Genomic DNA, 21,862 nt, shown 5'->3' with positions numbered 1-21,862 from the left:
ATATATCAGTTAATGAAACTATTAACAATTAATTAGTTATCTATTAAATAGCTCAAAATATTTGTAACAGCTAACACTTCATGTATCGATTAAGAATCCATTAAAATCCAATAATAGCAGATAAGTAATAAAATACTTACTAACGTATATATTATCTAAAAGTTGATTGTGATTCGAAATTGGAAACATTGGAATTGGGGTGAGATAATAAGATTAGCATTATGTGTGTCAAAAGAATCAGAATAAAAAAAATTTGTGTTGAATTAAAAATGATTTGAAGAATTTGTACGAGAGATAAAGAGATTAGAACACATAAAAAAGAGAGAGAGAGAGAGAGAGAGAGAGATAAGTGTATTATAATCATTAAAAATATTTAAAATAAACAAGGTTATATGACAAATTACATGGGTTTCTGAGTGTATCTACGCCAATTACTCTATATTTAATACTGGTAAAAGATATCAATGTTTTAACATATTTTCCTATTAAAATAAAATTTACAAGGTTAGTCCATTAAAAATCACACATGTAAAAATCGGGTGATTCTGTATTTATAAAAGTGATGAAGCATTAAACAGTTAGGATGTGGCAATAAAATCTCTCAAAATTATGGAAAAGTATTTAATTGGTAGAGATTGTAGCTTTTATTTTGTTTGCTTTAGAATATATTATTATGTAAGTTTTTCTGGTGTAGCTGTAGATTTTACTGCTGTAGATTTATATCAATAGCTTTCAAAGTACTAAATATAAAGCTTTAGAAAATTGATTCCCAAAGCTAATATATTTTTGTTTTAACTTTAGGGCTGTAGCTTTAAATTATTTATTTAAAGCATGATTGATAAACCAAACTGGCTAGCTGTAGAAAGAAAATGAGCAGTGAAAAACACTCACAACACTTACCAATCACCACTTATATCTATTTTCTCTTAGAAATTATTTGAAATACCATAAACTAAATATTACTTTTCAAATATACTTTCAATAAAAATGCTCTAATATTTTTAGTTTAAAATTAATGATTATTTATAGGGTTTCTTATTTATGGATGAGACTGGTTTTATAAACTTTATAAATAATTTTTAAACATTTATAAATGATTTAAGAGGGTTAGTTTAGTATTTTTCACCACAAATTTAATATATTATGAAAATAGTTATTCTTTAAAATTAAATATTTTATAAAATTAGAATTTCCATTTTCTCTTTCTTTTCTATTTTTGTATTGCTAGAAACTCCTTACAAAAATTTCTACCCACCAACTAGCCTACCAGGTTAGTTGTGGATGCCCACAGCGTGAGAACTGTTCAATCTCTTTACAGTACTGTTGAATGTTCTGTGGTTAGTTAGTTAGCTTACAGTTACAACTTTACAGCAAAAAAAAAAAAAGTTTGTAGAAACTTGATGGCTTTGATTGAACTATCATCCAGTAAGTTTTGTTTTTGTTACTTTATGGTTTAACAATAGGAAGTTAAATTCTTTGGCCTTGGAAGCCTAAATGAACTAGATACCGTTCGTTTAGTTTAATCACAAACAACCTTGTTGAATCCTTCTTTACTTCCCTAGGAATCATGCAGCCACATTATTGGGGTCTACCGGTGCTAAACCATGCCATTAGAAATGCAGGATTATGTTGTTCCTCTAACGTTCTTCTGTGAAAACATAAACATTTATATAATATTTCCTTCTTTTCTTCCATACTTTTCAAAAGCTGTGTTTTGCATTTCATCTTATGGTTTATTTATTGACATCACTGAAGTCACTCTGCGACAAAACACCAAAATTCATTTAGGTTGTATCCTTTAGCAACTAAAATATCTACCTTATTTATGTATTATTTTTTTTTCACCTATCTCTACAAATGCAAATACTGTATGTGTTTTTTGTGTCATTTAGGTTAAGTTTAAATGTACACTGTTTTTTGTCGGCTTATGTTTGCAATCACTTACCTCGTTGGCTTATTACTTTGTCATAGGATGTACTACGCGTCGTCAAGAGAAAACACATTGGTTATGGCCATACATTCTTTGTGCTTGACCTAGACCGTGTCTTTAAAGATATTTTGTATTTTTTTTTACAATCGCTTATCGCTAAGCTTATTACTTTGCGTTAGTAGTTGGGACGTATTACGCGTTTGTCAAGAAAAGGCACATTGGATGACCATCCATTCTTTGTGCTTGACCTATAATTTCGTCTTTGAAGATCTTGTGTTTGGTATGATCCATTGGTATAGCTTCTTGGTAGGCTTCAAGCAAAGAAATTTTAATTAACTAATATAAACTCTGTCCATGTGATGGACATGATAACTACATGGTGTTGTATTTGTTGTTAAGTTGATAACAATTAATAAATATAGATCATGGTGTTGTATTCTTTGATATTCCTGGCGTGTGGAAGCCGGGTTAATCAGAACTCGTTATTCTGTTTGTTACTCGCAATTTTGAATATAAGTGACACCTTACAATCAAGTACTGATATAAGTCTCAATCCTCTAATTAAGTTCTACTTTAGTTAAAGTCACAACCGTTCTTTAAGTTTGTTTTCCAATTGTTACAGTCAATTATTATTTTATATTAGATTGTGATTTAATCCATGTTCAAACCCATATGAGCTCAAGTTTATATATTAAACCTCATATAATAAATGAATTGAGGTAGCTTATGATAAACCCAACTCATCACGAGTATAAGATAAGATGACTAATTTAGTTCATTTTGACACCACTACTCATAAGTCATAACAATTGAAGTGATAAATAGTGAGGTATAATGTGCATTGATTGTATGACTTCTGAAGTGTCTTTGCTTTCTTTTGGGTAATAGTCCTCCTATTACGTAAAAATAAAAAAAAATCAGGTATCAAAGCAACTTTAATAATATAGTGTAATTTTCCTTGATTCTATTTAAATGTTATAAAGGAAGGTGGAACGATAATCTCTAATGAAGATAGGAGAAAAGATCAGAATTGAATGAGCAAGATTGGGGTGTAATAATTACAGAGAGATTGCAGAGATTAGAATAGTGAATTGGAAAAGTCGGAGGTGAAGGCGACGAACATTCTGCGTAGAATAAGATAGACCTATTATTTTTGTTCAGCCCAGATTTACTGGACCTGTTATATTTTTGTCGACAAAATAAAAGTGATGTGGCAAAACAGAGCTTCATGATTGGCCTGAATAAAAAATCCTACGTGGCACGCTCGTTGCTCTCCTTATTCAGCTTTTAGTAGTGTTAGATAATTTATATGTCACTATATTTAATTTATAAAAATAAAAAATGAAACAAAAGCTCAAGTGTTAAGATATATATATATATATAGTTTAACTCAAAAAATACCAACCTCATGAATTAGTTAAGCTTTAATGTAACTTGTGATCTAAATTAAGCTTGATTATTAAGTTCATTTATAAATGAGCCTAAAAGATGTCCATACTTATGAAAAATTTAAGCAGAGTTGAGCAAGCTTATGAACTTACGGCTTATTTTGACGTTCTTAATTTTGCGGAGATGTGTTTCATTATATGTCATGTTAATTCTGAAAATGTTTTAACCACCAGTAAAATACCAACATTTGTTGTGGTTTTTCGGTTTAAGAAAATTTCATTTTCACGAACTGTTTAAAAAGAAATTGAGATTTGATTTTGGGGCTAAGATAAATACTGAGTCTAAGAGATTGTAAATTTTTTTCAATTCACATAATCAATAGACAAACCTAAACAGGTTTTGCCTCAATACATTTTTGCTCTTGATTTTCTTTGCTTGCTCACGTTAGTCCACGTTAGTTCATAATGGCTATAATGTTTATTGGTCTTAGTTTGGTTTGATGCATTTGAGAAGGCGTGGCTATATCTCTATAATATTTTGAGAAGTCACTTTCCTATGTGTCGCTTTCACGTTAACTCTCACGATGGTTGATTACACTGATACCGAAATCACTTTCCTATGTGTCGCTCTCACGTTAACTCTCACGATTGTTGATTACACTGATACCCTTAATGAATTAACTTACATATAAAATACTATTATTTTTTATTTTATTTAGTTTCCTTTTAAAAATTTCGAAAATATACACATATAATAAAAAAGAAATTTTTTATAAAGTAAAAAAAAAGAATTGAAAAACGAAAATATATGTATATATAATATGATTTCATAAAAAAGGAAAGTTCACAAAATAGTAATATTACATTAAAAAATATTTTTAAATAACATAAAATATTATTTGAAATAATAAAATACTTTCTTTATCTATTTTTCTTAGATGAAAAATTATAAATTTCTATATAACATGATTTCATTAAAAACAATTTACACATATAATCTTGATATTAGAAACAGAAATATTATTTCTTCTAAAACATAATTTAAACAATACAAAAATTTCAAATTAATAAAAATATTTTATGTACCTATATATTTTCTTAGATGATTACATAAAAATAATTAAGTAACATAAACTAATATATGTTTAATTATCTAAAAATATTATAATTAGTAATATTGAAATTTTTTATTTATTTTTCATAAATTTAGTTGACTATAATATTTTTCAATTACAGGAATTATCGAAAAATTATATTTTACTTATATAATATTATTTTAAATACAATCACAATTTTTTACTGCTTATTTTTAAGAGTTTCATAAATTTAGTTGACTATAATATCTTTCATTACAGCAAAAAAAATATCGATAAATTATATTTTACTTTATAATATTAGTTTTAAATACAATCACAATTTTTTTACTGCTTATTTTTAAGAGATATTAAAAAAAACTAAAAAACAAATTCTAAAATAAACATCATTTGATCAAATAGTTACAAAATAGTTTAATGAGGTAGATATATTATATTTTATGATTATTAAAGTTATTTTTTCTTAATATTAAATATGTTTTTAAATTTTAAATTTTTTGTTTGTGGAACTTAATAGAACCGTATCAAAATACCAAAGCAAATACGGATTCTCATTTTTAAGATTATTCAAATAAATTTTAGTTTTCATTCAATAAATCAAAGGTATAAAGTTATTTAGAATTTTTAAAATTTTAATTATTGTAAATATTGATATGTGTACATGAGCTTTCAAAAATGTATCAGCTACTTACGCATGTAACTTCACATTGATCATCCTTTATTTTCTAATATTTTAAAAAAAACATCAACATATAATTTGATAAATGTTATGAAAATACATGCACATTTGACTTAATTATAATAATAAAAAATTATACTTAATTTAATTTGAAAGAATATATGTAACTCAATATACTCACAACATGAATGATTCGACTAATCCAACTTATATCTAAAATCATAGATTTAACTACGATAAGATTATATAATTTTATAAGAATAGTAATATATTTTATAAATATAAATCATAGGACAACTCAAAAATATTAAAAAGGAAAATAAAATATTAACCAACTGTTACAATTTAGTTCTTTTGTAAAAAAAAAATATATATATATATATAAATGAGACTTCAGAATATTATCGTTTCGTTATATTAATTTATGTAATTTTGAATCATACACTTTAGTTTATTTTTTTATTTCATTCTAAGCACAATATATCTTAAGTTATACATAATCTTCATAAAATATATTTACATATCTAAGATAACAACCACATAAATGTAAATAAGAAATTAATTAAAATTTAATATATAGAATAAAAAATATTACAGTTGAATTCATATATGTAATCTAATTTACCCAAATGATAACTAAATCGACTAAAAACAACAAAACCTATTAGATATAACATATAAAAAATTAAAGTAATATAATTATTAATATAAATGATACACATAAATTATAAATTAATTTAATATTAAATATAAGTAGCAATCAATTATTATAATTATTTACTTTAGCAATATTTATATCCGTGCATGAGCACGGGAAAATCACCTAGTAACCAATTATAAAAAGAAAAGAAAATATTTTGGGAAAGGTAGGATTTAATGGCTAAGGACAGAATAGATATCTTACACATCGTTACAACATTAAAGGTATCCATTATTTTCTGTATTTGCTGTATACAGAAGTTTTTTTTTTTTTTTGGCGTAAATTTGGCTGTATACAGAAGTTGATAGGTTGCTTGTTGCATTAGCTCTCCGTTATTGTAGTTTTGCTGGTTCTTGTTTGATGTATTGACGCAGAATTAAGCCCGTCACTCATTTTTTTATGTGAAACTGGTGATGTTGAATGTACATATCTCGTGATAGTGGCTGGCTGATTCTGATAGTAAGCCAAATTAAAGGTGAAAACTGAGAAAGTAAAAGTAAAGACACCTCCTCAACTACTGTTTTTGTCGTAGGATTTTTATGATCTTCGAACAAAAGATCATGTCCATATACTCCCAGTCTCCCATACACAACCATTCTATTGCTGTTTGTTTTTTCATGTAAGGCGCGCTACGAGACGTTCTCGTTTTTCTCACGTTGAAAACTCTGTTAATTACCATATAGTCCCATACACAATCATACTTGAAAGAAAGTGTTACTTTCAAGAATCTTTTGTGAAAAAAGTATTTTTGGAAAAAATATGTTGGTGATGTGATTTGTTGTTTTGTTTGTAATGCTAAAATGGTATTTACCCGGTTTATGAAAGCGATTAGATTTATTATTGTCCTTTAGCGGAGGATCTATCTACAGGGTTCTACCTTAGACCACCACTATCCCTGTTTCTTAACTGGGTTTTAAAGAAAACTAAATTTTAACCCGTACACCCGTGCGGTTAACATTTCATTTATAAATATAAAATTTTATATTATTTATACATAATAATTTATGATAATATATTACTGTCATTTTAAAATAACTAAATAGATGATATATAGTTCTAAATATTAAAATTTATCATATGTTAACAATTTTATTTTTTGCAAAATTATTACATAATTTATGAATATTAATCATTTCAAAAGGTGAATGATATTTTAGTCACTTTAAACGGTGAATGATATTTTATTTATTTATCTTAATGAAAGTATTTTTTCAAAATATATTGGTTTACCAATTCAACATAATTTTAATATGTTTGCAAAAAAACATAATTTTAATATGTAATTCATTAATTATTTCTATTTTAATATAATGTAGAATATACTTATAAAATTTATAAAATTAGTGAAAAATTCATTATTTTATTTATAATAAAATTTTAATTAAAATTAATTATAATAATATTATACTACTAATTGTGAAATTAATCAGTGTATTAATTAAAAGAATATTTAAATTTTTTAAAAAAATTTGTTTGTTTTTCTCAACATATTTTTTTATTCCTATAACTAAAATTTAAATTTATAGTTAAAATGGATTTGTTATTAATATCCTTATTATTATTTAGAAATGTTATACATTAAATAAACTAATGTAAACAATAAAAAAATTATTTGAATATATGAACCTAGACTTCTAGTATGACTATTTTGTAATAGATAAAAATGATATTTTTATTTAATAGAAAAGATAACTCATTTAATTAAATCTAAACTAAATATAAAGTATATTACCGATCCTAAAGTAAGAATTTTGATGACCGATTCTAAAGTGGGTTTGGAAACAGGTGTCAGCCAAGCATGGATTCTATTTTTCTTTTCTTTTCTCTTTCTTTCTTTTCTTCTCAGTCTTGTATTCTCAGTCTCGTGTTCAATCGAAACACACCAAGAACAATTGAAACCCGTAGTCGGGTTCCCCATCATCATCACTTCTCCGTCTCGTCTTCTCTGTCTCGTCTTCTCCGTCTCATCCTTCTGCTTTCTGTAAGTGTGTATTTTTGTCGATGAGGGTTTTGATTGATCTAGTGTTTAAAGCTCAATCCCTTTTTTTTTTTAATTTTGCTATCAGGAGATCGAAGAGAGGAAGATGAAGATAATGACCTGGCCTTAGGCAACGAGTTTACTATTGGATATACTTGACTTACAAGATAACTACAAATCTAGATTATCTTAGCTGTACATATTCTTAGAATATGTTGAGTATATTACTTTGTCATGTACTTATAAATATTGTACGTTGATCATTCAATAAAGTATCATTCTCTCATAAGTCTTATATGGTATCAGAGCTCTGATCTCTCAAAACCTTTCTTTTTCTTTTCAAAAATGTCGTCTGAATCCAGCGCCGCCACTGCTGAACGCACCGCGGTTTTACAACTCAAGTGATCCTAACAACTCACTTCTCTCGGTGAACATGGGCAACATCACCAAACTCACCAACACAAACTATCTCATGTGGAGCAAGAAGATCCATGCTTTACTCGAAGGTCATGAACTTCACACCTTTCTCGTTGCACATGACTCCATCCCTACGCCAACTATTGAAACAGATGGTGCAACAGAACCAAACCCTGCATATATCACATGGAGGAGACAGGATCGCTTACTCTACAGTGCGGTCCTAGGTGCGCTCTCCCTCCCAATCCAACCTCTTGTTGCCAGTGCCACTACCACACATGAGGTATGGAGCACGCTTGCTAGTGCGTTTGGTACTCCAACCAGGGGTTACATACGACAGCTGAAGTTCCAGATCAAAAGCTGCACTAAGGGTTCCACAACCATCAGTGAATATCTACGCACTATGAAAACGAAAGCTGATGAACTCGCGCTACTAGGCAAGCCAATGGATCCTGAGGATCTCATTGAACAAGTCCTTGCTGGACTTCCGGAGGAGTACAAACCTGAAATAGATGCTACCAATGGTCGTGACAATCTCATCTCCTTTACGGAGCTTCACGAGAAACTGGTAAATCGGGAAGCGATGATACTCTGTGCTCAACCATCATCTCCAGCCTTCCCAATCACGGCAAATCAAGCATCTCGGTCCAAAAGCAACAACAACAACTGGCGCAATCAAACTCCTCAACATCATCAGCAACAGCAACAATCTCAGGGTCAACAAACAACAAAACCGCAACTACACAAGGCAGTCTCGTCCTTATCTTGGAAAGTGTCAAGCATGTGGCGTTCAGGGTCACAGTGCTCAACGCTGTCCCATGTTCCGTGTCCGTTGTTATACCAACTCAGAATGCACCCTCCTCAGGACAGCAATGGCGTCCCAGTGCCCATCAAGCAGGTCTCAACACGATGAACCCTGAAGGCTGGCTCATGGACAGTGGAGCAACAAACCACGTGACATCAGACTTCCACAACCTGTCACTTCACAACCCATACACGGGAAGTGATTCCATTGTCATTGGCAACGGCTCTGCACTTCCAATAACACATACTGGTTCTTTTCGCTCTCACACTCCTACTCGAGACTATACATTTAACAATGTCCTTTGTGTGCCGTCTATTCATAAGAACTTGATCTCAGTACATCAGTTCTGCAATGATAATCAAACCTCTGTGGAATTTTTCCCTTCTATGTTTCAGGTGAAGGCACTGGACACGGGAGCAACCCTGCTGAAGGGACTGGCTAAGGATGGTAGCTACGAGTGGCCTTATTCAACTCTAGGAGCTTTTTCTGTTTCAAAATCATCTTTGTCTCATTGGCATTATCGCCTTGGACACCCTGCTTTTCCAATTCTTAAAACAATAACATCTTCGTTTTTACCTTTGGTTTTATGTAATGCCTTGGAGTCTACTCCTTGCAATTCGTGTTGTTTATTGAATAAGAGCCACAAACTTCCTTTCTCTACTACTACAATCTCTTCTACTCATCCTTTACATGTCTTGTTCTCAGACGTATGGACCTCACCAGTCCTAAGTGTCGATGGCTATAAATACTACTTGCTTATTGTTGACCATTTTACTCGTTACATGTGGTTTTTCCCTCTTAAACTGAAGTCACAGGTAGCAGCAACCTTCACTCGGTTTAAAACTCTGGTGGAAAATCAATTCAACCAACGTCCGTACTCTATACACTGACAACGGGGGAGAATACATTGCTCTTGCCTCCTTCCTGTCAACACATGGTATCTCACACCTTACAACTCCACCACACACGCCAGAACACAATGGCATGTCTGAACGACGTCATCGTCACATAGTGGAGACTGGACTAGCACTCCTCACACACGCCAAAATGCCTCCTACATACTGGACATATGCATTTGCCACAGCAACTTACCTCATCAATCGCATGCCAACAAAAACACTCGCTATGAAGTCCCCATACTCTCAGCTTTTTTCAGAGGAACCGCATTATGCAAAACTCCGAGTGTTTGGTTGCTTATGCTACCCGTGGCTTCGTCCATACACATCTCACAAACTCGACCCCCGCTCCCTTCCATGTGTCTTTCTTGGGTATTCTCTAACTCAATCTGCTTATTTATGTCTTCACTTACCAACTTCACGGCTTTATGTCTCAAGACATTTCGAGTTTTGTGAAAATAACTTTCCTTTTCCGAGTTCAACCTCATCTTCTGCTCACCAGGACGAGTCTGAACCCTCTTGGGTTCCGACAGTGACTCCACTAGTCAATGATTTCAGGTCACTCACGGCTCCTCCAGCACCAGCTATGCTCACGTGTGCAGATCCTTTGCCGATGAACACGACATCAGCAGCACCGGCTCACGGTGTGGCAACAACATCAACAACACCTCCTGATCAAATCACGACAAAAACGACTCAACCTGAGCCTCCTACTTCATCGCTGGAACAAGTACCAACGAACAATCATCAAATGGTCACTCGAGCAAAGAACAAAATCGTCAAACAGAATCCAAAGTACTCATATTCGGCTCATCTAGTACTTGCCAGTCTTGACCCTCACACGGTGACTCAAGCACTAAAGGACCCTCTATGGCGAGACTCTGTCAGCGCAGAATTCAACAACTTCATACGCACTGACACGTTTGAACTAGTTCCACCCTCGTCGGAACAGAACGTTGTTGGCTGCAGGTGGCTGTTTCGAACCAAGTTCCTCCCTGATGGCACCATTGACAAACGAAAATCTCGCCTCGTCGCTAAAGGCTACACTCAACGTCCAGGCATTGACTTTCATGAAACCTTTAGTCCGGTTGTGAAAGCTCCAACAATTCGAATCATCATCAGTGTTGCAACTACGGGGATTGGCCGCTGCGACAACTTGACATCAACAATGCATTTCTCCAGGGAACTCTCGATGAAGATGTTTATATGCAACAACCTCCAGGCTTTGTTGACAAGGATCGTCCCGAGTATGTGTGCAAACTCAAGAAACCAATATATGGCCTCAAGCAAGCCCCGCGTTCTTGGTACAATGAGCTCAAACGGTTCCTCCTGCAAGCTGGATTTCGCAACTCACTTGCTGAGGCCTCTTATTCTTCTTTAAGGATAAATCTGTGACCATGTATCTTCTTGTGTACGTTGATGACATAATCATCACAGGAAGCTCTCCAACTGCAGTCCGGTCATTCATTGATCTCCTCTCCAATCGCTTTGCCCTAAAGGACCTTGGAGATCTCTCCTACTTCCTTGGCATTGAAGTCACCCGCTCCAGTTCTGGTGTTGTTCTCTCTCAGCGAAAGTACATCTCTGATCTTCTTCATCGAACTCTTATGACATCTGCAAAGCCCACTGCTACTCCTATGTGTTCTTCATCGTCACTGACTCTCACAGATGGAACACAGCTGTCTGATGGAACTGAGTATCGTACAGTGGTTGGTGGTCTGCAATATCTCTCTCTCACTCGACCGGACATCTCATTTGCGGTCAGCAAGCTCTCGCAGTTCATGCACAAACCCACAACGACGCATTGGGAAGCAGCAAAACGTGTTCTCCGGTATCTTGCTGGCACTATAACAACTGGTCTCGTCTTCAAGCGTCCCAACTCACTGTCTCTCCATGCCTTCTCCGATGCTGATTGGGCTGGCAATCGAGATGACTATACCTCCACTGGAGCTTACATTGTATTCCTTGGACAGCACCCCATTTCGTGGTCAGCTAAGAAAAAGACGAGTGTCTCCAGATCATCTACTGAAGCTGAATACCGGTCTGTTGCTAACACCTCTGCTGAAGTTTGCTGGGTCACCTCACTTCTTAACGAAATAGGTGTTCCTATACCTGCTACTCCCACTGTATATTGTGACAACATTGGCGCTACTTATCTTGCAGCAAACCCTGTCTTTCACACCAGGATGAAGCACCTTGCACTTGACTATCACTTTGTTCGCAATCAAGTTCAGGCCAAAACACTGCACGTCACACATGTCTGCTCCGCTGATCAGTTAGCAGATGCCTTGACCAAACCCCTGCCTCGTCGTCGGTTTGAGTCTCTGTTTATCAAGATCGGACTTGTAAATCGCCGTCCGTCTTGAGGGAGCATATTGGATATACTTGACTTACAAGATAACTACAAATCTAGATTATCTTAGCTGTACATATTCTTAGAATATGTTGAGTATATTCCTTTGTCATGTACTTATAAATATTGTACGTTGATCATTCAATAAAGTATCATTCTCTCATAAGTCTTATATTTACAACGTCAATGGCCTTAGGCAATGAGTTTCCCAGTTCGACTAATGAGAAAGGTCGTACTGGTTACTCCGGTACGCATCAATCAGACAATCACTCTGTCTTTAATTTTTTTTAAAAAATTGGATTTTATAATGTTTGTTGAGTGAAAAATTTGTAGGTGTAGCAACGTTCTGCAGGGTGAAGTCACTATCTTAATTAGATGAAGCAATGTTGCCTAAGGCCGTTGACGTTGTAAGTCACTATCTTAATTAGGATAATACGATGGATGCTTGTGTTGAATGCTTCTGATGAATGGTTGTGATGTTTAGTGTTACATTAAGATGAAGACTTTGAACCCTATTACTATTGAGATGTGGTTAAGTTAGGACAAACTCTTTGTTTTCTACAGAGAGCTATGGCACGCTTGTGCTGTTCCTCTCGTGACAGTCCCTTTTGTTGCTGGTCTCTTCCTTTTGCTCTGTTCTTGAGTTTAATCTTTATCATATATCATCAGAAACTGCTACTAGTTTCTCTGTCATTAGTATATGTTTCTCTCTTTTGCTCTTGCAGCGTTCTTAATTTCTTATTCAATGCTCCATGAAACAAGATGGTCACTTGTAGGTTGGTTAATCTCGCCTTGTCAAGCCGGAAGAAGAGAGAGCGGTGACAAGGTGAAGCCGGAAGTGGAGACAACGGTGAAGCTACGGCTGAGGCGGTGAAGCCGAGGAGTACAGACGGAAGTTGGGCTAGTATCATTTTCTGGTTTTGATTGTTTGGTCTCTGAAGTTATATCATTCATAAGAGTGATTAGGAAGTGTTTTTGGATTATGAAAAGACCAATTTTTTTAAGAATCTTTGATTAAGAAACTTTCATTGGAGGACAAAATCTAATAGTTTTTTAACTAGAGTTTTTAAGTACAAATAATTACTTGACAGTTATTTTTGGATTCACCCCCTAAGATGAACCTATAGGTTCACCAACCACCAATAAGATTTAGTTATTTTAAATCTGATATCTTTTAAAAAAGAAAACAAAATATTGTCAAATTATATTACGTTTTTAAAATTAAAAATTATAAATAAATAAAAAATAATAGTAGTTACAAAAAAAAATTAATACCATAAACAAAACACTAAACTCTAAATCTAAATCCTAAACCCTTTGGTAAACCCTAAACCTTTTGATAAATTTAAATTCTTGAATTTAAAAAAAATATTTTTAACACAATCAACAAAACACTAAACCCTAAATCCTAATCCTAAACCCTAAACCCTTGGTAAACCCTAAACCTTGGATAAATCCGAAACTCTTGGATCAAATCTTAAACTTTAAGATTTATGATTTATTCAAGAGTTTAGGTTTACCTAAAGGTTTAGGGTTTAGGGTTTAATATTTGTTGGCAGCGTTAAAAATACTTTTGAAAAACAAATTCTTTTTTTTTAGATTAAAAAATCTTTTTTTTGTGATTAATACAATTTTTATTTTAAAAATATAATATAATTCAATAAATTTTGTTTCCTTTTTTAAAAGATACTGAATCTAAAATGACACAATCCTATTGGTTGGTGAACCTGTAGGTTCACCTAGGGAGTGAACCCAAGAATAAGTCATTACTTAAATAATCACTAAGAAACTCAATTGGGATTATAGGGTTAATCATGCTCTAAGATATATGATATTTACGTCAACATTTAGCAGTTAATGCCACATAACCTTCAAGGGGTAAGAGGTTACTTGTGGACGTACACCGACAGAGATAACTGTTCAATCTTTTCAATACTGTACAAGTATAGTGTTTTCTGTGGTCAGTTGGCTAACAATTAGAACTATACAGCAAAGAAATGGTTTGTAGAAACTCGACGACTCTTATTGAGCCATCGTTTATTAAGTTACTAGGTTAAGACATGTGTCTTGCGCGAAATGAATGTTATATATATAAATTATTTTATATAATTTAATAGCTTAAGTAATTTATAATATTTTTAAAAAATTAAGTTGTCAATATTTTTTCAAATTTTTTATCAAAAAAAATTGTTCAAAGTACTTTCAAAATTAAGATATTTATATATTTTCTTATATGACATATATTTAATTTAAAATAATATATATATATATATATATATTTATTTTTAATACTTATTAAATGAGACTTTCAACTTATATGATTTTTAATTTGTATCATGTCATAACAAAATTTTAAACCATAGATCACAAAATTTGAATGTGAAACTTTTAAAAGTTTTAGTAATTTATACTCGTTTTTTAAAATTCAAAATATAACATATAAAGAAAACTTTTAATTTTTATTAAATGGTTACTATGGTTGTTTTTTTAACGCTGATTTATTACGATCTTACAATTATGATATAGGAAAGATTACATCGACGATTCGACAACCGACAATACTACCTGCCTAATGAAGACCTACACCTAACTGCGCATCACCTGAGCCGTCCTATGAAGATTCACGTCTGGCCAGATTTACTTGCACCATGTTGAAAATCCCTTGCAAGCCTTTTCCTCTGTAGTCTGCATAATTGTTTAATAAACTGCTCTCTCCGGGACGTGAAACCTGGATTTCTTGTAATCTGCAATAAATTGTATAGTCTGGGATTCGAACCCCAGACCTGGATGTAGAGCCTTTAAACCTTAACCAATAGGCTACGGTGCTTCTACTAAAGCACATTAATAATGTAATTATGGTTAGTTTAAAAATAAACAAATATAATATAAGACACTTATTTTTATCAAATCTTTATTTTTAAAATCATTAATTGTCATATATATTTTAGTCATATTAGGAAATTTCATAATTTTATTATGGAAATAATAAAGCACATTAATAATGTATTTATGGTTAATTTAATAAAAAGTTTATTATATATTTAAATAGACCAACCTATTTCTCTAAGGATTCTAAAAATCATTCTAATGATGACATGTGGCTACAAAAAAATGTTGTAATTTCTCGAATAATATATAAAGGATTTGGCATCTTATGTATTGATAGTATACCCTTACAAAATTTAGCTATGGCAAATGGGTTAAGTGGAAAAAATTTAACCTTTAAGGTTAAACAATAAATATATTGTGTAGTTTAAAAACTTCTGTGACAAAAAAAAGTTTAGTCATGGAAGCCTTAGGCGAACAAAAGTAAAAAGATCCCTCTTGTTACTTTACCCATAAAACAACATCGGTGAATTCTTTACTGCTCTATGAATCATGCAGTCACATTGTTGGAGTCACCCGCTTCGAATCCATGCCGTTGAACTGATGGGTTGTGTAGTTCCTTAAGCACTCCTGTCAAAACATAAAATAATTTATAAAAAGTTTCATTCTTTTATTCCACTCTTTGAAAATGCAATGTTTTGCATGATTTGAGTTTTGCATTTCAGATTATCGTTTCGTTGGCATCAGTGTGATCACTCTGCAACAAAGCACCAAGAATCCTTCCCTTTGCTTCACCAATATCTTCCTTAGGCAACCTAAATATCATCATTTCTTTGTTGTTTTCTCTCACATCTCTTCAAATGCTGTGATTTTGTGTGATCTAGGTTAAATTAAACTGTGTGATGTTTTTGTCTGCTTATGGTTACAATCACTTACTTCATTGGCTTATTACTTTGTCTTGGATTGGGATATACTTACGCGTCTTCATGAGAAAACATTGGTTATGGCCATCATTTCTTTGTGCTTGACCCTAGACTGTGTCTTCGTGGATTTTGTGTTTGGTATTATTCAAAGGCCCACTTAATGCTTTTTTTGGCTGAATCATCTCCCATGTTCTGTTACTTGTGTTTGTCTACCATTTTGCACTAAGATGTTCGCCTCTGTACGCTCACATGTTTATTATTAGGTTATTGTTGGTTCAGTTTGTCTTCTAACAAACCGAGATGAATTTATTGGTTGACTGAAGCTCACATTGTTCTTCTAATTTCTTTTGTTTAGACTAATATTCTTTTCGTTTAATTTTCTGAAGATAAGTATACAACTATGTTTGACCACCAAATATATACCATTTTGATCTTGTACGATGTACCATTTCATTGACTCCAGCAGTGCTTAGCTTGATATTTCCAGTAAACAAAACATAATTCCAAAACAAACACTAGTTCCAAACTGTAGATTTCTTTTTCGCTTGAAGAGTTAAATGAAGAAAAGAAAAAGAAGTACATACGTTAAGCATATATATGATGGGACTCATTACTCCGCACTGAACTCAATTTGATCGTTTAGCACCAATTTGTTTTTTTTTTTTTGCAATGGTAGACCACTCAGACTCTTCAAATATTTATGTAAAAGTGATCTGATCTTCAAACTATCAAAATAAAGATGTGATCTTTGATAACTTAGGGGTAACATCTTTGCCACATAACTAGATTGAAATCCGCGCGGATGCGCGGATATATTTACAATTTTATTATAAAATTTGGATTAATAATTTAATAGTAATGTAACTAATTTTATCATTGAAATTTTAATATTTTAAAAGATATTTTTATCGACAGGTTTTTGGATTGTTCAAAAAGTTATAATGTCCAACTAAAATTGACTTCATTAATATATAAGTTCAAAAATATAAGAATAATAACCAATCAATTTGTTTAAGTTTTTAATAATATTCGATTATATATATTTTATTAAATCATTCTAGATTTTCTCAGTTCAAATAAGATATTAATATCTATATATCAAAAACAAACAGATTTTTAAAATATAAATTTTTAAATTCGAATATCTATTTACATAAATATATTATATTAAACTATTACTTTTTTGTTACAGTACTTTTAAGCCTCATCATTATATAACAAGATATGAGCCCATTGCGTTACAACGGGTTTGTTTGATATTTTAATTTAATAAAAATTATAAAATATTAAATCATTTTATTATAGATTTATGATTGTTTTTTGCATTTGTTGTTTGAAATTATTTTATAACTAAAACTCGTTTTCACATATAAGTTCAAGTTAATATTTGTATTTTATAATCATGGTGTATAAATGAATTGTTATAAACTTTGTACATATGATTAGAGTAAATATTATACCTAAACGTTTAAACTGAATACAACCTGAAATAAGAAATTGAATGAAAAGTAAAAAGAAATGAAAGTCAAATACACCAATCAAGTGAATGACAACATTATACATGTTTTATATACTAATTTAATGTTTTATTAAATAAGTCTTTAAAGTTTTATTTTGCTAGGATTTTTTAAAAAGGAAAACATTCTATTTTATAAATCTCTTTTGTATTTACAATAAAAAATAAAAAATAATATTAAATACTTCTTTACAATTTTGTTTAAGATTATAGAAAAGGAAAATTACTATCATATAACCAATTACGACTATCTTCTCTTTAAAATTTCAAAAAAAAAATTGCTATCAAATAATTATTTTTAGTATACATATATAATTTTAAAAATTACTGTTTTTACAATTTGTATTAATACCAATTTTATATTTTTTTTGTTAATTAAATTTTTTAGTATCATGTTCGTCATTAAATACTCTCTTAAAAATATTATCAATAAAATTTTACAATTCTCTTTTGGTTAAAACTTAAAAATATGATAAAAATTTCTTTTGGTTAGGATTTTCTTATAAAAAAACAAAAACAACTATCAAAACTTTTTTACAGTTTTTTTTAGGATGTTAGAAAAGGAAATTAATATTATATAAACTTTTATGATATTTTGTCTAGGATTTAGAAAAATAAAATTTCTATCAAATAATAATTATTTTATTTAATATTTTTTTTTTAAGTTCCCAGTTTTGAAATTCGTTTTTTCAATATCATTAATATTTTTACTATTTTTGTTAATTAAATAATTGTTACTATATGTTTATATTAGTTTTTAAGGAAAAATTATTATAAATAAAATTTTACAATTCTCTCTCGTCAAGATGTAAAACAATTTCAAATAATTGTTACTATCATGGTTAAGATTAGTTTTTTTTTGTTTTTTTAGAAATCTCTTTTTATTTATGATTTTAGGAAAAGATGAAGTTATTTCACATAATTACAGTTTTTATTGACACATTCACAATCTAATTTGTTTTAGTTGACACATGTCACAATCATATCATGTGAATATTTGAAGTTAATTTTGTTTTATATTTTTTAACACAAAACTATTAAAAAGTAAAGTTAGTTAATTATAAGAAAAATAAGATTACTTTTACATTTTGTTTTATTTAGACTTTTAAAAGGGAAACTAATTATTTGATAATTTGTTTTTTTAATATTTTATACAACTATTTTATTTAATGGAAAAAATTCTGTTAAATTATTTATATATTTGTCTTATACATACAAACACATGTCACAATATTATCAAATTATATTTGCAATTACATTTTATTAGGATTTAAAAAAAGGAAAGTTACTATTAAATAATATTTATCATTACTTTTTAATAAAATTTGTTTTTTTTTAATATCTTAGTATATATATTTTTAATTATGAGATAGATTAACACATGTCACAATCTTAATTTTTTAAAAATCTTATTTGGTGAAGATTAAAAAAGGAAAAATTATTTTACAAATCTATTTTATTTATGATTTTAGGAAACAAATGTTATTTTCACATAAGGCAAGTTTTTATTGACACATTAACAATATAATTTTTAATAGATACATGTAACAATCATATTGAGTCAAATATTTGAAGTTTTTTGGGTTATAATTTTCTAAACAAAAATTACCTATGAAAAATGAAATTTAGTTATTATAAGAAAAACAATATTTCTTTTACAATTTTATTTTATTTAGACTTTAAAAAAGGAAACTTACTTATTTTATAATTGTTTTCTTTAATATTTTTCATTAAAAGTTTTCTTGTATTGGTAGGATACTATAATTCGTTTTAGTTTAATTTTTTATAAAGTTAATTTATTTTTAATAAAATTTTCTGTTTAACAAATTTTATATTTTGTCTTATACGTACAAACAAATATGTATCATATTTTTCATATTCACACATACTTATATATGACAACACATCATAATTGAAAAATAATTGTGTTAGCGTCATAAAATGTAATAAGATGATAAGAAAAATTGAGTTGTATCAAGAAATTTAAAGAAAATACTTAGGTAATATTTTTCTCGTAAATAATATTTTATTTTTGAAAATAATATGTGGAAGCTAAAACCTAAATATATTTGTGAAATATTTTGTAGCTATATGTTGGTTTATAAATTACTAACATACAATTATCTATAAAAAGGAAAGTTTGTTATTTATGGTAAAATAATAGTAATACTTTTAAAAATTTCTTTTTTTTAGGCTTTTAAAAAAATAAATTACTTTTTTATAGTAAGTTTTACTTAATGATTTTTGTTATATAATTTCTTGTACTTGTAGGATTTTCTAATTCGTTTTTTATAGATTTGTTTTAATTAATATTTTTCTTTTACAATTTTCTTTCTTTATTATCTTTAAGAACGAAATTTAAAAAGGAAATTTTGTTATTTATAGTAAAATAATAGTAATACTTTTAAAATTTTCTTTTGTTTAGGCTTTTAAAAGATAAACTAGACTTTGATCCGCGCACCCGTGCGGATGTTATTCATTTGCAATGTCAATTTTGTGTTAGCATTTTCTTGATATAGTTGTATATATGTAACCATGTTAATAGGGAGGGTTTTCGGTTTTTTTTAATTCTGAATTCGGCTTGGTTTATTTTGGTCTAGGAAAACTTTATACAAAGTCAATCCAAATTAGTTTAGTTTGGTTTGTGCTTGTTTAGTTCATTTGTGTTGATTTTTTAGTTTTTTTCTAGTCCAATTACAAAAATATAAACAAATCATCATTTGACACGAAATCATTATTTTTTTTTTCATTTTTAAACATAAAGCCAAACATTACAATAAGCATGTAGAAAATGTAATCTAATAGTTTGATGCTGTTATCATTAAACCTAAGATCAATATCATAGGTAATTTTTCAATTGTGATATTAATGTAAGAGATTCATATTCTTTTATTTTATTTTTAGTTGCGTTTTTCTGTTAATTTTGAAGTAAAATATAAATTATTTAATTTTTAGGTTAAATGATTAAATATATAAAATCTTAATATTATTAGTATATTTAATTAATCTAATTTAAAAATACTTCAGTTTTTTGGTTCAATTTAAAACCAAACCATTTGGATTGATAAAATCTTCAACGAAATGATTTAGATATATACTTTATAAGTTTGGTTTGGATCGATTTGGGTTCGGATGGGTCGGTTTGGTTTGGTTCGGTTCGGATCGGATTTTTTGCCCATCCTATTGTTAATTAATACTTAGTAGTGTAATTTTCATCACTTAATAATGTATTCTATGGTGATAAAAAAAACAAAGTTATAGATTAACATAAGTTATTCTTGTTAGATATATATCTTGTGTTGACAAAAAAATATATCTTGCAAATGGATAATATACATTATAGGAATATAATAAAAAATTACAACGGCAAATATCTTTATTATTGTTATTAATATCATAGCTTAAATTTATGGGTTAGTTATGTTAAGTTAGTAAGATGTTCATAATTTTAGGAATATTTACTTGATTTCTTATGTACTATATCGATAGAAAAAATTTAATTTTTGAGTTAATGTTATGTCTAACTAAATTATGATTTGCTTGTTAGTGGGGGTAAGAAGTTAATGGGATTTTTCTTGCTTAGTGTAATATGCCGTGGAGTACTATGAATAATTAGTAAAGTTTTAGAGTTACTACCAGTGGCATTACATTGTAATTATTTAGGAAAAATAAGGGTCAAACCTTATTTGTACTCTTGTTTTAATAGTTTAGATATTACTTATTTATAGTTAGTTTTACTTAATGATTTTTATTAAATAATTTCTTGTACTTGTAGGAATTTCTAATTCGTTTTTTTCTAGATTTGTTTTAGTTATATTTTTCTTTTACAATTTCTTTCTTTATTATCTTTAAAAACGAAATTTGTATTTTGAAAACAAAAAAAATTACTTTCAAATAGATTTTACAATTATTTACTTGTTTAGGATTTAAAAATATAAAAATTACTATCCAATAATTTTAACAATATGTAATTGTAAAAGACTATGTAATAGCAATATAATCTTTTACAATTTTCTTTTGTTTAGGTTTAAAAAAAAAATATCACTTATTTTATATTTAGTTTTACTTTTTGATTTTTATTAAATAATATCTTGTACTTGTAGGATTTATAATTCGTTTTTTTAGATTTTGTTTTAGTTAATATTTATCTTTTACAATTTTATTTCTTTTTTATCTTTAAAAACGAAAAAATTATATTTTTTTAAACCAAAAATTACTTTCAACTAACTTTTTACAGTTATTTACTTGTTTAGGATTAAAAAAGTAAAAATTAATATCCAATGATTTAACAAATATATAATTGTAAAAGACTATGTAATAGTAATTGTTCTTTTCCAAAATTTTTAAAAAATCGTGA

General features: G+C 29.4%; 1 long non-coding RNA gene across 1 annotated transcript; it reads left to right on the top strand.

The window, feature by feature from the left end:
- Nucleotides 1-12,546: 12,546 nt before the first annotated feature.
- LOC125594572 lies at nucleotides 12,547-13,281 on the top strand. The gene is made up of 2 exons (XR_007329912.1): nucleotides 12,547-12,647; nucleotides 12,966-13,281. It is a non-coding gene; the product is annotated as an uncharacterized LOC125594572 (long non-coding RNA).
- Nucleotides 13,282-21,862: the final 8,581 nt, after the last annotated feature.

The sequence above is a fragment of the Brassica napus genome (genome assembly GCF_020379485.1).
Source record: "Brassica napus cultivar Da-Ae chromosome A9 unlocalized genomic scaffold, Da-Ae chrA09_Random_9, whole genome shotgun sequence".
Lineage (NCBI taxonomy): Eukaryota > Viridiplantae > Streptophyta > Magnoliopsida > Brassicales > Brassicaceae > Brassica > Brassica napus.
Note: the sequence above shows the minus strand (reverse complement) of the source record. Positions and strands in the feature narration are given on the sequence as shown.